Source organism: Rhamphochromis longiceps, linkage group LG14 (assembly GCF_057381845.1).
Source record: "Rhamphochromis longiceps isolate RC_006_pf linkage group LG14, R_longiceps_female_GT1.1, whole genome shotgun sequence".
In the NCBI taxonomy this organism is placed as follows: Eukaryota; Metazoa; Chordata; class Actinopteri; order Cichliformes; family Cichlidae; genus Rhamphochromis; species Rhamphochromis longiceps.
The window spans coordinates 9,553,567-9,571,060 of record NC_140570.1 but is presented as its reverse complement, the minus strand read 5'-3'; positions in this window follow the sequence as shown (position 1 = coordinate 9,571,060).

The window sequence follows — 17,494 nt, the reverse complement described above, 5'->3', positions numbered from 1 at the left end:
TGTACGTCTGTCTGTGACAGCGAAGCCACCACAGGAGGGGAGGAGGCCTGCTGGAGTTCCAGCTGTCGCAGCTTGACCTTCGTCTCTGCCTCCACCTTCATCAGCTCAACCTCCCTAGCCCTAGCCAGTTCCGCGTCCAAACGCCTAAGCTCTAGCTCCCTTTTCAGCTGGAACTCTCTCTCACGCTGGTCCTTCTCCAGCTGGAGACGAGCCAGACGGATTTTGAGCCTAGCATCCTGCTTAGAACCCTCTGATGACTGGATGGAGAGTGGATCAAAACGGGGCAGCGTCACTAGCCCCCCCTCGGGCAACCCCTGGTCCATAGGTGTAGACACTGATGGTTCTACAACCTGGCCTGGAACGTGAGGCGCCGCACTTGGTCCAGCCGGGCCAGGTGTGCTCGGGGGTTCTTGCATTACAACCACCCTCTTCTCCAACAACCCGGACACCAGAGCGGCTTTCAGCTCGGCTTTGCGTAGACCAGTGGAGACACTGATCCCGTAATATGTAGCCAGCTCATGCAGATCCCTCTTCCTACAAACATCCAGCAGGGCAAGCGACGGCTCTGCCGTAAACCCAGCAATATCAAAAGTGGCCATGAAAACTCAAAACGGCCTGCAAAACACAAGCAAACCACTAAAGGGCCACACACACACACAACAGAACTACACACAGGCGAAATAAAAATGTGTTGTGTCAAGTCAACCATTAATTAAAAATTCTACCCACACTCCCCCCAGTCCTGCCTACTCAGACTCTAGCCTGTCCTAGCTTCTGGAGCGTACCAGGCTCGAGGCCACTTTAAAGGCAAATCATCAAGTGCCACAGGCACCGACAAGCCTACCCCCAACAGAGAATTAATCCCCACCCAGGTTTGCTCCGAAAATAAAAAAGGCAAAACAAAAAACGAGTGTCCGAAGGAAGAGCAAATGCTCAGCTAGACACTCCCCTGTGCTAGCCGGGGAGAGCAGCAGCTAGCCAAATGACCTTCACACAACACACAAACACCTGTTCACACTTGTAATCAACCCAATTCCTTCCATTCCAATCCCGGACGAGCCCCCACTTTGTTACGTCCCCCCCGAAGGGGTCTAGGCATGCGAGTGAGGGGACCAGTAACAAATGAGTCCAGAACAGAATGAAAGGAAAACAGACAGGTGTTCTTAGTAAATAACATAGTCTTTATTGTAGATAATCATAACATAAGGAGCCGGCAACGCCGTAATACCAATAACATGCCGAAAAAAGGGAAAAAAGGTTGCAACAACAAAGAACACAACAACCAAACAAAAACTCCACACCACGAGGAGGTACTTCCAGGGGCCCACAAGCTCACCCTGTCACTAACAGCAGCTGGCTTTACTGCTGCCAAGGCCCACAAGCCCACACTACTCACGTAAAGCAGCTATGCTGTTTCCACAACTCCACACTTCAGGCAGGCTACCTACACACCAAGCAGAGACACCCCACACCCTGCTCACAGCTCATCCCCAGCTTATATGACCTCAGAGAGGTGATTGCTGACTGGGCCCAGGTGGTAAGTGAGTCCAATGAGCAGCAGCTGTGTCCTGGGGAGAGAGAGAGCAAGAGAGAGACAGAGGGGTGGAGCAAAAGAGGAGGAGGCGGAGAAAAACACCACGCCCACACAACGGCAGTATCAGGAGGCCCAGCTAGGGCCGTAACAATCGCGCTATATATCGTTACCGCACATGCTTCAAATTATACCGTGATATGGATTTTTGGCCATATCGCCCAGCCCTACTACCAACATCTGCGAACAAATATAATGCTATAAAGTTGTTCTATATAGTGTGTAACTGTTAATATAGAGCGTTATTACATTTATTGCTAATGCAATCATATGGCACATTGACTTCTGAGGAAATTTTAGATGGCATCATCAGCAAGGTTGCCGACCACTGAAGCAGGCTAATAATAATACGGCACAGGCCAAAATTTATAGTATATTAAGTTAAAGTGTAAAAGTGTAAATATTGCTAATTATGGATAGTTGCTATAAGGATTTTATTTATGATATAGCAGCGAGGAAAGCCTTTGACAGTTATAATGGTTATACATGACCAAATAACAAATCCCAACACTTCCAGAATGCTCTCGTTTTCACTTTGCATAAAATATATTTAAATCATTGTAGCTGTGATGTGTCCATGTCTTAAGTGAAAAACAGGATAAAATAATATGTAAAAACTAGTGCTGTCAATAGATTAAAAAAAATGAACTAATTAATCTCACAATTTTCTGTAATTAATCGCGATTAATCGCAATTACTTGATCAATAGCCTGGTTGCAATTACATTTTTTTAACTTTATATTTAAGCTTGTAACTAACATTTATTGAATATAATGAAGTAAATGCAGAATAAAGAATGTATGCTTAAATTCAAAGAGAAGTTGAATAGTTTTCTTCTTCTTCTTATATACTAATAGGTAAGTATAGACTAATATATAATATATATTAGTTCTGTCAAACAATTAAAAATTTTTTTAATCAGATTCATCACAGGGTTACAATGGATTCATTTTGATTAATCACGATTAAATATTCATTTTTATTCTATATTAATCACATTTCATTTTGCATGAGTAAACAGACTAAAGAAAAAAGGTAAAATATACGCACTAAACATGTTTATTGAACATCTAGAACATTCATGTTAACAAAAAACTCCATAAACATTTATCCACCCTCTCTCTGTCACTCTTGGGGAGGCACTTCAAGTCCTTGAAAGGAGGAACCAAAGCTATGTAAAGCACGAATCCTCAACGATATTAATAGTTCTGCAGTTTGTTGCAATCCACTTGGCAACTGTGTCAGTCAATATTTCCGGGGTAGACTCACTGAGTCCCCGATGCTCCGTGAGTGGTTTGTTGCAAGCTGGGTGACACGTAAGTCCTAGCAGCATCCCCAACTAACGTATGCTTTGCGTCAATGTACTATTTTAAGCTGGAAGTGCTTCGGTGAAAGGAAAATTCCTTCTTGCCCAATGTGATAGTACATTATGTCGGTCAACTGTTCCGTCTTGTTATTTTTTTTAATACTCAAATGTCCCATTGAGATGGCCAATGTGCGTTTATCATCTTCCATTGATTGTCACAACCAGATCAACTGCCCATTTGCGGATGTGCAAAGGTAACTCTACTTGGACAAACTGCTTGAAATGCGTTGACAGAAACATTTCTGGGATTTTGAGTCATTCTGCACTGTAGATGTGTTAATTGCATTAAAAATTTCAATCGTGCTGACCATGATGGCGGATTAATTTGCGTTAACGCGTTAATTTGACAGCACTAGTAAAAACACATGAATTTTATCCAAAAATGATTATTGGAAAAGCTAAAAAATACACTCTAGCTCCCTTCTGAAACATTTTTCAGGAATACTCATCCATTTATTTATACCCTCTTAACAGATGCACTACAATACTATAATAGTATATATAGTCCGGACAATAACTGACTATAAGCAACCAGCTTCTTCAATGATGAATGCCGATGCTTCACTGGCTGATGAGCTGAACACGTTTATGCTCACTTCAACGCTGCAGCAAATAACACAACAAACGGCTGCGAGTGCACCAGTGAAGACAATGCTTTCACCATCACAGAGCATGCCATGAGGAAAGCTTTCAGGACAGTGAACATCAGGAAGGCAGCAGGATCAGATGCAATCTGTGGTCCTCAGAGCCTGCGCTGACCAGCTAGCACCGATGTTCACTGAGATCTTCAACCTCTCCCTGGCACAAGCAGTAGTTTCCACGTGCTTTAAATGGTCCATCATCGTCCCTGTCCCAAAGAAACAATAGCCCGCTTGCCACAATGATTACCGCCCAGTAGCACTGACTTCAATAGTGATGAAGTGTTTTGAGAAACTGATAAGAGACAACATCACTTCTTCACTTCCTGCCACCATTGACCCACTTCAGTCTGCATACCAGACTAATTGTTCCACAGACCATGCCATATCTCACCTGCCCCACACATCCCTGAGTCACCTGGACACTGGCAGAGGGAATTATGTTAGGATGCTGTTTGTGGACTACAGTTTAGCATTCAACACAACAATTCCCTCAAAGCTTTTTACCAAGTTGAAGGATCTAGGGCTGAGCTCATCACTGTGCCAGTGGCTCCTCAACTTCCTCACAATCAGCGAGGGTAAAAAAAACAAGTCTACCCCTCCATCTCACTCAACACTGGAGTGCCTCAGGGCTGTGCCCCTGCTTTACTCACTGTACACTTATGACTGTGTAGCCACATCAGACACCACCTCCATTGTCAAGTTTGCTGACGACACTGTTGTTGTGGGCCTGATCTCTGACAACACAGAGAAGGTCTACCTGCAGGAGATTAGGAACCTGGACAACTGGTGTCAAGAGAACAACCTCCTCCTAAGCATCAGCAAGACTATGGAGCTGATCGTGGACTTCACTACAAAGCAGGCGAGGAATTACGAGCCCTGATCATCAGTGGTGCACCAGTGGAGACAATGGACGGCTTCCAGTACCTGGGTGTACACATCACTCAGGACCTCTCATGGTCATGTCACATCAACATCCTGTTCAAGAAAGACTTAGAGACTTTCATCTGCCACTGAGGGTGCTTAACTTCTACTCATGCACCATCGAGAGCATCCTGATGGGATACATCTGCACCTGGTTTGGGAACAGCACCAAGCAGGACAGATGAGATCTGCAAAGAGTGGTGCGCTCGGCCGAACGCATCATTCGATCAGAGCTTCCTGACCTGCTACTTTCATACATCGCGTCACCATATGCACTCTGTTTATTTGCACACTTCTTATAATTGCACACTTTGTATTTTCTTGCACACTTCTTATAATTTCTTTCCTAAATGTTACTTGCACATTATTTTTTACTGTAAATTTCTTTATTGTAGTTTAATGGTCGGGCATTTCACCACGTCATACTGTGTATGGTTGTGTGTGTGACGAATAAAATTTGAATTTAAGTTTGTAAAGGCATGAAGTATGAAAATGTTGTTCTGTAATCCTACAGTACATTTACATCAGTATCTTCCCGACATGTTGTACCAGTAGTGTGTTTCAGTTGCTGAGCCTCTTTTTCTTTTTCTAATGACCTTATGTTTATTGTAAACAAGCAAAGTAACCCATTTTCTCCAAACTTAACTAAAACTTGAAAACTTGCTACATTGCCTCCTAAATGGGCTGAGTTTGTTGTGAAGTGGAGGGACACTGACAGCCTGGCAGGATTTTTTAGGAACACGCCTAAAAATTTAATGCGGAGAAAATGTGTTTAGTCCTTTTTAAATTTTCTTATGAGAAGCACGAGTATTGGACACAAGTAGTTCCATTTCATGCTGCCGTGTATGAGATTTTAGTTGCAGGAAGTCATTTTCCTTTGTTCTTATTTTCCAAAGCACCTAGACTTTAATGCCATTTGGGGTGGAAAGAAATGCTCCAAAGATGTTTGGCGTGACGGAAAATCCTACTGAAGAAGGTTTTTAGCAGGAGCAAAGCCATGTTCTCCGCACCAGTTTCATCTTCTCTTTGTGTGTCCCTCTGAAGAGGTTTATTTATAGAGCCATCTGCATGTAGACATACGTGGTTCTATCTCCTGCAAAACAGCTAGCTATCCCATTACTGCTCCAAGCATGCTTAATTCAGTTCAGAATGTTTTGGGTTCCGTGGTGACAACTGCTCTCCTCCAGAATCTATGTGGGCTGTGTGTGTGTGTGTGTGTGTGCGCGCGCATGTGGCAGTGTGATAAAAGACAGATGTCAGACCTAGACAGAGATAGCATAAAAAAGAGGAGAGCAGGCCAGCCTTGGCCAAGTCGCTTGGAGTGGGTGGAAAAAGAGAGTCAGAGATAGCAGCAGAGTGGCGCATGTATAATTGACAACCTATGCTTCCTCTCCATAGAGTTTATGACATTTCCGCTCTGTAATCTACTTTTCCTGGCCAATACATAAGATGGTAGTGGGCTGGGTTGTGAGTTGGCGGCTTGGATGGAAATGGCAGAGCGGAGCACAAGCCTGGCAAGGAGAATGTGAAGGGGAGAAAATGCCATGGCAGCCTTGACGTATTTTTTCTTCTTCTGTGTTGTACTTTCACCAAAAAGCAGGTCTGTCACTGATAAAGCAGTGAGGATGGGAGGCACTGAGGTGAGAAGACACTGTGCTAAAGCCAGAGAGGGTATTTTGTTTCAATATTGTGGGTGGGATTTAAATAGGTGTTGATGTGATTGATAGAAAGTAAGAGTGAAAGTGAGGTGGGGAAAGAAAAGGTTTGGTTTTGCTGGTTCAGTGCGGAATACATTTTCTCTGCGCTGGCTATTAGGTGGCAGGAAGCTGGGGGATTTACACATGCATAGGTGTGTTGCCACTAAAGTACAAAGTCAACGAGATCTTGAAACACATGTTACAGTGCAGTCTGAAGGCCAGAGATGACCAGAGCATGTTTATTTAAACAATGAATTGCAGGTTGAATTGAAAGTAAGCTCATCGTGATAAATACGATATGATTAACTCGGGGAGGAAAAGCTGCGTAGAGTGTTCAGTGAATATGATGCATTTTAAAAAAGCAAGATCCGCATATTTTCATTAAGACTTGGTTAAATTAGCTGTAAATTGCTGTGAGGCTTTTTTATGCCTTCTTTAAACCCTCCTCATCATTAAGCCCCATAACGCATGTGAATAAAAGACATCATTTGGCTACTCAGACACAACAACTATTCGAGATTCGTTTTTAACGGACCTAATGGCATAAATTGTGAATTCCCATCATTTTTCTTATATAAGAGATTTATATGAAACGAGGCGCATGAAAAATACGAATGTTGTTAGGTGTGAATTTTGAAATTTTGAAGTATTAATGTTACTGAAACTTTCCCCAAGTTATTTTAAGACTTATAGATAAATTATGATACATTTCCCGATTCTCACTGTGAGGCTGTATTGGGAATTGAAAAAACGCTTCTCTTACTTTCACTTTCACTCTAACATAGAGACAGAGTTTGAAACAATAAAAATAAAATAAAATAACTGTAAATGTGCTATTTTCCTGCTCAATTTTGATATTTTAACATAGAAGTCTACAGGGTCTGCCTGTCAATGGGTGCCATTAGAAAAACTGCCAGTTTCTTTTGGCACTTCCACGTTGAGTTCATTTTTCAGTTCTGGAGGTTCCCCCAATGCATTAACCTAGTACACAAAAAAAGAACACTCACTGAATTTAAGTGTAGTGCCAAAGGGCCCTTTTACAAGCATCCATATGTGAGGACTGACATCTGAATTGCATTGGATTTCCATAGAGCCATGACATAGCCTCTGAAAGCATTTATACCTGTGAGGGTTGCTTGTGTTTTTACATTTCTAGGGAGGTATGCTTCAGTTGACAACATGGGCCACAGTGTAGGGTTTCAGAAGGGTCAGTGGTTATGACATACCTAATGCATAGATTGGGTGCAGAAGGATAAAAACCCCATAAGTGAGACACTCACTGCTGCTGCAACCCAGCAGGGTTAAGGAACAGGTGTTAAAGACACCTCACATATGTCTGTATGATTTCAGCTGATATTTGATATTATGCATGGCAACAAGAAGGGAACAATCCAAAAATAAATTCAAAGGACTGAGAGGAAATCAGCAAGGAGGGCCAAGCAGAGAAGGAGCTGAGACAATGAGCAGTTGTTGCTGCATTTATTGCCCAGTATTGCCAAAGTTTGTTTCCCTCTCATTAAAATGACTTTTTCCGTGGTGGTCCCCAGGGTTTAGGTTAGATGTAGCAGAAATACCTGGCTGGGTTTAAGTTAAGCATCACTGTATGCAATTGGCTGGATTGGTTCAGATTCAGGACAGCCAACAATTACTTGTGAAATGGCCACCTGCTGCTGCTGTCCACCTCCTGGAACCACATGCGTTCAGTTGAAGAGAGCAGTTTGCAGCTTAAAATATGATGTAATGTGACATTAATAAAGTCAGTTTACTTTGTTAGCTGATTGTTAAGTGGTAGTTATAGGACATTTTGATCGCAGTATGCCACTGTATGATGCCTTCATCCAAGCTGTGTTTCTGCACTTTGCATGTTCACACGATGAATGTTTTTAAATCAGGTTTTATGAACTTTTCATCAGAGGGCAGCATCAAACCATTTGTTTCTTTCGGACTTCAATTTGAACAATGTATACTTTGCAAGATTAACATGCACAATATAATGGAATTGTCCCCGATACTCAGTTCAGGTTTATTTATATAGCGCCGAAAGATCCTACAGCAGAGGTGTCAAACATATTATCCGGGAGCCAGAATTGGCCCGCCAAGGACTCCAATGTGGCCCAGTGGATGACTTTGGAAAATGTGAAAGAAGACATGGATTTGATGTATCCATACGATGGTCAAATTAATTCCATTCTTTTGTGAGCATGTCTTAAGTAGAGCAGGGCGATATGGCCAAAAATATTTATCACGATATATATTTGAAAATTTGCGATAACGATATAACTGACGATATAATTGATACGAGACAAAATACAACTCCACAACATTACTAGCGCAAAAAGACAACCTTCCATTTATTTTCACTTAAACAAGAAGCTGGTTTTTAGGTACATTAAAGCTTTATAAAAATGTAACAGTGCAAATGCAAATTCCTTGCTGAAAGTTTAACCAAAAGGCATTTCCAGTAAAAATGGGCTGACATATCCTGAGCATAACCATGTATAATATCCACTGAAGTTAAAAAGAGGTGCTTTGCAACATTAAACTGCAGTGTGCAGTACGTATTTTTCGGACCATAAGGTGCACGGGATTATAAGGCACATTAAGCGAAACAAAGCAGTCAGATAAATCAAACTTTATTAAACTCATTCTTCTTGCTTCCTCCACTTCTGTACCATTGATTCATTAATGTTGAATTCTCTGGCAGCTGCTCTATTCCCATGTTGTTGCAGTATATTAATGACTAACCTGGTATTGTGGATGGATTATTTCAGTTGTTCTCCTGACTGAAGTTTGGTCCGTTTACAGCATCCTGCCATGCGATTGCATTTGTCTCTAACTATCAGGAACCTTAACGTTAACTTTTATAAGTGGAAAAGTGTTAGTGTTCGTCCTCCAGCTTCACTGTTTATGTTATGCTAACATAGCTGTGTCGCTAGCGATCACGTAGCACATCATTATATACCAGCTAGCCCAACTTCAGTAACCCTACAAACGTCACTGCTGTTTAGTTTCCTGTCTTCATTTATGTTGGAAGTGGACTTGGATTTGGGGAGGAGCCAAGATGGCGACCTGTGTGGACGCTTCTCTGTAAGCTCGTGAATTTCTGATGAGTACCTAACGTTTTAAATGATCTAAACGGACTCAGATAATTCCTTTATTAGAAGTGACTCATTGCACTTGTGTTTTGCACACGTACAGGACATCTTTATAACATCAGGCCGACACAAAGTGTGGAGAGCTTCCCTCAACTCTGATGTGATGAAGAAGAAGAATCTCAGGTTGGCTGAAGATCTCACCTACATGGAGAGACAGTGCAGAAATAAACTGTGGCCAACTGTCAAACAAGCCCGTGACGAGGGAAAGAAGACCAAACGGATTGGTCCTGTGGCCATCATTGATGGTGTAAGACACACTGCATAAATAAGAGGTTATTAAAAGATCAGCAAGATGACTGAAATACTTTAAGTTCACTCTGTAAGTTACCTAACATTAACAGGTATTTCAACTACCTCAGGCTCCCTATGTTACTGTTCAATATTTAATAATTTTGAGGCACTTGTATATTGTATTTTTTGTTTGTTTTGTTTTGCTTGAAATACCTCAGGTTCATTAGGTAATATGTTTACAACCAATAATATCCTCTTTAAATTTTCTATAAAACTTTCATACCTCCAAGTTAGTTGTACCAATATTTGGCAAACATTATTATGGTTATGTTTGGACTTGCTTATGTTTTACAGTGTGAGTAGTTAAACATCCTACTTTCTTGGTGTATAAATGTTAATTTGCTTAAGTATTTGGGTCACTTCGATGGGGAAAAACGAAATAGAGTCTGAAGACTTTTACTTAGGTACTCAACATTTAGTTTTCCTGTTTGAGAGTATCTTCTTTAGGTGTTTATACCTTAGCACCTTATAAATTTCTAGTTAATTTTACAGACATCCAGTTCACTTTATTCATTCCCTTCTTCTCTTATGACAGACTTATATTTCAGTTCCTTAAAAATACTATCCCTTAATGTTAGAGGTATTCGTGACAGTACCAAAAGAAAGTTAATTTTCATTTTCTGTAGACGGAAAAATGCTGATTTGATTTTTCTACAAGAAACTCATTCGAGTGATAATGATGTAAAATTCTGGAAAGCACAGTGGGGTGATCAGTGTTATTTTTGCCACGCCTCTCAACATTCGGCAGGCGTAGCCATTCTCCTTAACAACTTTAAAGGCAATATTATTGAATCATTGTCTTCAGATGAAGGCAGATGGATTATTCTGGTTTTCAAATTGGACAACACCTTCTTTATAGTCTGTAATTTATACAGTCATAATAACACAACTCAGGCCAAATCTATGTGCATACAATTATCTGAGAAACTTGATTTTTTAAAATCAAAATATAAGGGAGCCCACATGATTCTTGGAGGAGATTATAATGATGCTCCAGACGATCTTATAGATAGAGTACCAATAAGAACATCTCAACACTCAAAATTTAAAAGCACTGCATTTTTCTGTGAACAACTTGCAGTTATAGATGTATGGAGATTCTTCAACTCTGATACAAAAGAGTTTACCTGGAGCAATGCAAATAGATCTCTACAATCCAGAATTGATTTGTGGTTAATATCTTCTTCGTGTTTACATTTTGTTTCAGAATCTTCTCATGATTTTGCTCCATTAACTGATCACAAATTCATCACAATTCACTTAGTTGGCAATAAACAAAGTCAAAGTAAACTACGTGGTTTTTGGAAGCTAAATAATAATTTATTGAATGATGATACATTTTGTAGTATAGTGGAAAAAACGGCAGAACAGATATTCGGGGATACCAATATGAATCACACACTAAAATGGGAATTTTTCAAATTCAAGGTAAGGGAAGCGGCAATAAGGCGAAGCAAAGAAATTAAAAAAAGAAATGACACTAAAGAAATCAGTATTATGAATGAATTAAACATATTAATGAAGAAAGATGCTCTATCAGATGATGAAGAAATTAAATTGAAAAGACTAAAGGAAGAAATAGATAATGCATATATTAACATAGCTAAAGGGGCTTTTATAAGGTCCAAAGCAAAATGGCTAGAACTAGGTGAAAGAAATTCTAGTTACTTTTTTGCTCTTGAGAAACGAAACCAAAGAAGAAACAATATATCTGCTCTTAAGATTGATAATAACATAACCACTAATTATTTAGATATCTCAAAACATGTTGGTTCATTCTACAAAGATATATACAAATCAAATTGTAATATCAATGATTGTGATAGATTTATCGAGTCAGTTAAAAACTTTGCACCAACTATCTCAGAAAACTTTAAAACTAATTGTGAACGTCCCATAACAAAATCAGAAATTTCAGAGGCAATTCGATCAATGAAAAAGGGCAAATCTCCAGGTAATGATGGTTTGTCAGTGGAATTTTATTTACAGTTATGGGATATCATTGTTGATCCTTTATTAGAATTGTTTAAGGAATGCCTTGATGGAAAAGAAATGTCCACAAGCATGAAACAGGGTATTATAACTTTAATTCCTAAACCTGATAAAGATCTTCTTGTTATAGAAAATTGGAGACCTATCACGCTTTTGAACATAGATTATAAGATTATCTCATTGGTCTATGCCAAAAGATTAAAGAAAAATCTGGATGAGATCATAGCTGAAATGCAAACCGGATTTATATCAGTTCAAACATAAGGCTTATTTTTGACCTATTAGACTACTCTGACAATATAGATGATGATTTCCTTATTGTGTTTCTTGATTTTTATAAAGCTTTCGATACGGTAGAACATTATTTCTTATTTAAAGCACTCAAAACCTTTGGTTTTGGTCCAAACTTTGTGTCAACTATCGAAATGTTTTATAAAAATATTGACAGTTGTGTTATACTATATCCAAATACTACTAAAAGATTTCCTGTCATGAGATCTGTTCGCCAGGGTTGCCCAATTTCAATTTTTTGATTGTGGCTGAACTACTTTCATTAAACATTTTAAATAGCCCAGTCATTAAAGGTTTATCTATTTTTGGTAAAGAAATCAGAGTGACTCAACTAGCAGATGACACCGTTTTATTCTTAAAAAACAAAGATCAGATTGAAAATGCTATTTCATTAATAAATGATTTCTCAATTGCCTCTGGTTTAAAACTAAATAAATCTAAATGTGAAATTTTCTGTTTGTACCAATCAAATGTCAAATCCTTATACAATATTCCTGTCAAAAACTGTGTTAGATACCTTGGTATTCATGTCTGTAAGAATGACACAGAGCGTCAACAACTCAACTTTTCTCCCAGGATGGAAAAAACTAAAACTATACTGAACTTATGGCTCCAAAGAGACCTATCAATTTTTGGTAGAATCCTTTTGACTAAAGCTGAAGGTGTTTCCAGATTTGTGTATCCAGCCCTTTCCCTTAATGTGTATGATTCCACATGTAAAAATGTTAATAACTTATTTGTTAACTTTGTATGGAAGAATAAGCACCATCATCTAAAAAAGTCATTGCTTTGTGGACCTAAAGATAAAGGTTGTTTTGGCCTTCTGGACTTCATGGACCTGAACTATACATTTAAGGTGAAATGGCTAAAAGAATGCTTAAAATCTCCTGGATCATTATGGCATTTCATTCCACATAACATTTTTAGAAATGTTGGAGGTTTACAGTTCCTATTGTCTTGTAGTTACAGTATATCAAAGTTACCAGTTAAAATGTCTGCATTTTATCAACAGGCATTGTTGGCTTGGAAATTCACATAACTTTTCTCCACATAGATCTATTATCTGGAATAACGAATGTATTACTAAGAGGAACAAATCACTATATTTGCAGAATTGGATTGATAAAAATATAATCTATTTAAAAGACTTATTTGACTCTGAAGGCCAGCTACTTAGTTACAATGACTTTATTACAGAAAAAACATTCCCTATCAAATTTAAAGATTTTAGCTCTGTAATAAAGTCCGTTCCCAGCGGACTGACTGAGTTGATGAAAAGAACACACCACATGCATCCGTTAACACTCTTTATATAAATGGTATTGATTTCTTAAGCAAGAAATGCACCAATAAACATATTAGAGAATGTTTGTATAATGCGAAGAAAATAACTCCAAGAGGGAAGTTTTTTTGGAATGCTATTTTTGATAATATCAACTGGGATAAAGCGTGGCTTGTTCCTTTTAGATTTTGTATTACAAACAAAGTTAGAGAATTACATTTGAAAATATTACATAACATATATCCATCCAACATGTACATTTCAAGATTCTGTGACATTGATAGAAAATGTACCTTTTGTAAAACTGAACTTGAAAGTGTTACTCATTTGTTTTATGGCTGTTCATATAGTGCTACATTTTGGAGAGAGCTTGAAAATTATATACTGTGCAAGACAACATACGAAATCAAAATTGAAGGGAAGAACATTATCACTTATTTTGAAACTAAAGAAAAAAAAATATGTGCCATTGTCAATCTTTATATCTTATTAGGGAAATTCCACATACATAAATGTAAATTTCAAAACTCAACCCCATCATTTAATTTGTTTTTGATTGAAATTGAATATTATTTAAACTCTCTTAAATTAACTTCCAATAAAAAAGGTTTATCATTGATTGAAATTCATTCAGAAATGTTTAACAAATGAGCTGTCACGACTTTCAAGTACTAAATTATGAAGTCTGTCACCTCCCCCCCCCCCTTTGTTTTTTCTTTATTTATTTATCCTTCTTATTTCATTGTACTGTATATTGTTACCTTTATTTGCCTTGTATGTCTACTGTTCAGGCTGAACTGGAATGACTGGCTGTTCACTTTGTAATTTCAATAAAGTTTGAAAAAAAAAATTTATGTTGGAAGTGATAGCAGAGCTGTAGGTTTGAATTTTTTCAGAAATCTCTGAGTCAGAACATGCAATATCATGCTTAGGTAACTAGCGAAACTAGCGAGCTAACTTCCGCTAGCTTCCTGCTAACTTCTAACTCCGTTAAATGTAATAAATTTTGTTTTCATGGATGCCTGGAAGTTAAACTTCATAGTTACACCTGGTAAAGCAGCAATGCTGATCGTTTTATTAAAGATGAAAGAATTTAGACAGTTTTTAACTCTCAGTGATGCTGCAGTGTTCGTTTGACCTGAAGAATACGGAGTTTAGGACCCAGATTACTTCCAGATTTAAGAGCATCTTAGTCCGACAAATACGACGGCCGCTTGCATGTTCTGCAAAAAAAATGTGCTTTGTCGTGTATCTGACGGACAAACACCAAACCAGTTCCACATCACTGAAGTTGCACCATTTTTACAAACCAATTCTGGTTCATCTGTTTCACTCAACAATCGGCCATGTGCGTATGAAAACAAAGGCACTGCGCATGCGCGTTTTACTCATATTCTATCGCGATATTTCATTTTCCTATCGTTGCCTAACATTATACCGGTATTACCGTGAACGGTATAATATGGCCCAGCCCTAGTCTTAAGTCACTGCCGTCACTGCTGCTGTTATGCTACCTACCAGAAAACACATGACACTCACGAATACGCTCTTTCTAACAGTAAGTATTTCAATCATTACTGGTGAAGGGCGGTGGAATTAAAACACTTTGAAATCAAAATCTTTTTGATAAAGCCTATATATACACATTTAAATAACAGGAAATTTCCTGTTATTTCTTTATTATTTGTTTTGTTTTGGAGATTATGTATCAGAATTTCAGGAGCAGGGCCATACCTCCAAACACGCTCTTTCCAGTTGTCATCTATATAGGTTCCCCCAGTTCTGCAAGCTGTTCATTCTCGTTTACGTGCCCCACCCTCTCTCCCTCCTTGTTCTCACTTCTTTAACTTCTTCATTTCTATTTAATACTCGGGGATCTGCCAGGCCCGGGAGCCATCGCCAGTCCCTTCCCCAAACCGCAGCTCAATTCATGTCAAAGCATTAACCTTTACCTACTAAAATGCTGTCAAACGTAAAATGAGGACGTGGGCCCAGCTAGTGAATTTTAAAACAGTGCAATAAGCTCATCTTTTACTCATACTCATACAATTTTAGACCCAAAGAGTTGTGCTGGCATATTTCTAGCGTTTACTACAGCAGCACCTTTTTTCATGCAGAAAAACTGACATGTATTATGTCAATAATACAATTTCAATAAAACTGATATATCTATATCTACATATATATTCCTTCCTGTGTGGACACAAACTTGTTCACACAGATAAATGTGAAAACACGCAATTCCATGCTCTGTGACACAAAAAAAAACAGATGGAAATGAAACTCCAGCATGCACACATGCTCACAAATACACACAAGCTCTCCTTCTTCATATCGATGGCCCTTAAAGAAGAGGAGAAAGAGAAAGACAATCAAGTGCATTAACTGGGTTAACCATGTTCTTTCTCTCCTACACATCTTACCCACATCATCTCCTCCTCACTCTGTCGCTCCGTTTCTCTCAGGTAGCGTCACTCGCGTTCTCTCGCCTTGTCTTGCTTGTGACTCAGTGCATTGCAGTTTCTCTCACCCCTCGCTCGTAACCCCACCACCACCCACCCTTCAACTTAGCAGCTACAGATCACTTTCTTCTTCTTTCACACTATTGTTGCTTCATCTGCCAATTTTCCTCCTCTTCAATCTATCCCCCCCACCCATCTTTAAATCTTCCTAGTCTTGCTTTTACCCACCCAGCTAAGCGTGCATTGTTTTTGCACCATGCTGTTTCACATAATGGCGTACAGCTTGTGTCGAAGTCCCGCGACTCCTTCGAAAAGAGCTTTATCTCCCAGTATAGCGCTTATCTGCGGTCTCTGGGAATAGTATGATGCAAATTGAGCAGGTGGTGATGGGTAAGTGTTGTGTATTGCCTATTCGCATTAAAATGCAGGCATTTACATTTTCCAGGTTTACAATTAAGCTATGCTTTGTAACTAATTAACATAAGTGGCGTGGTAAGCAATTAAAGCCTCCCTTTGTAACACGCAGGAAGAACAATTATATAGTTGAGTAATGAGTTCTTTCCTCAGTCTTGTCTGGTGTCTTTTTTTTGTAGTTTTTTCCCCCCCAGTGTGTCGCTCAGCTTCATGGACACATAACCATAAAGGTCTTGCAGGCATGTAGCGTATATAAGCTATGTGTAATTTTAATTTATTTATTTAGCTCAATGCTTTCCTTAAGGGTGCTGTTGTGCTCTGCAAATACACTAATACGAACCACCCACTGACAGCAAATCTAATGAAGCAGAGTTTCTCAGTATGCACATGCACAAGTACACGGGTACACAAACTTGAAAGAAATGGAGTTTGCGATGAAAGCAAACATGTTAATCGAATAACTTCAATTTTCAGACCAAAGTAAAAGGATTTTCCCCCTGGCGGACTGGAGAGGGTTATTTGATTTTTTTTTTTTGGAATATGAAATGATTCCTCTCCCTTGTGTTCTCACAACATGTCATCTTCTGAATGCCCATGATTGGCTCAGCTTTACTGGGGGAAGTAATTTACACAACAGCAAACCGTTTTATGTTAATAGAGAATAGAGATTGGGAAGCCCACCTCCTCAAGCTTTTATTGTGTAAAGGGTAGATAAATGGACCATACTTTTAGTTCTTTTAATGTGAAAGCGGTACAAATTGCTTTATAGAGTTTCAAATTCACCCACGCAAATATACCATGGTGGAAAAACTGCTGTGCTAGAGAACATCTCTTATGTTGGCCTGCTCTGCAAAAGCAGTTTGAGGTTTAAGTCTTCAGTTAACCACACTTCCTAGGCTAAAAATGAACATCCTGCGTGAGTCTGAAATGAGAAAACGGAAAGTTACATACCCTTAAGATCATTCTTTTCAACATGCAGAACAGGACACTGTGATGGCAGGTTATCACTGACAGGTTGGCTTATAATCTATGAGTATTCACCATTGTCAGCAGAACAGATAGCAGGCATTAGCTGGCACGTCAGAAAACCTAAAACCTCAGTCAGAGATAAAAGGTAACAGAACATTGGTTAACACAGCATTATCTATTAGCTCTGGCTTTCTGCTTCGGGTTCTGTGCATTCTCACATTTGTTGCATCATTTGAATCTTCTTCTATATGAAATGATCGACTAAGCATTGCCGACGGACATTATCAGAGGATTGGATTGAGATCCTTCAGAAATCTGAAAAGCAGGAATAGTAAAATGCAACACTGTTGCTGCAGTAATATAATTTAATGTATAAAAATAATAATATAATGGATAATAATATAGTATTATAATATAATATT